Raw genomic sequence first — 363 nt, 5'->3', positions numbered from 1 at the left:
CCCATGCCTCCCTGAGGCCATTCAAGACTGGCCCAAAGCCAACCTTTTATATTTTGAACACAGCTCTCACATGTTAGGAAGTGGCCAGAAGGAGGAGTTGGAGAAGAGAAAGAACAGGAAAGGGGGAGAGGAAAAGTGCAAAATTGGTTGAGCTAAGATCTGAGGTCCAAGGGAGGGGAGGTCCTCAACATTGCGCCTCAGTCTCTGTCTTCCGAGCCCTCCCATGACGACAACGAGCATGGAATTGGGAGGCCAGCAATTAAAAGAAACATTTTAACCCCCAATCCTTCTCTGCAGAATAATAATATACTGATTATAAACAAATATATTTCAACAAGAGCAAAGGCAAAGATAAAACATCCA

Source organism: Penaeus chinensis, chromosome 34, assembly GCF_019202785.1.
Source record: "Penaeus chinensis breed Huanghai No. 1 chromosome 34, ASM1920278v2, whole genome shotgun sequence".
NCBI classification, from domain to species: Eukaryota; Metazoa; Arthropoda; class Malacostraca; order Decapoda; family Penaeidae; genus Penaeus; species Penaeus chinensis.
The sequence above is the reverse complement of the archived record's forward strand: the minus strand, read 5'-3'. Positions refer to the sequence as shown.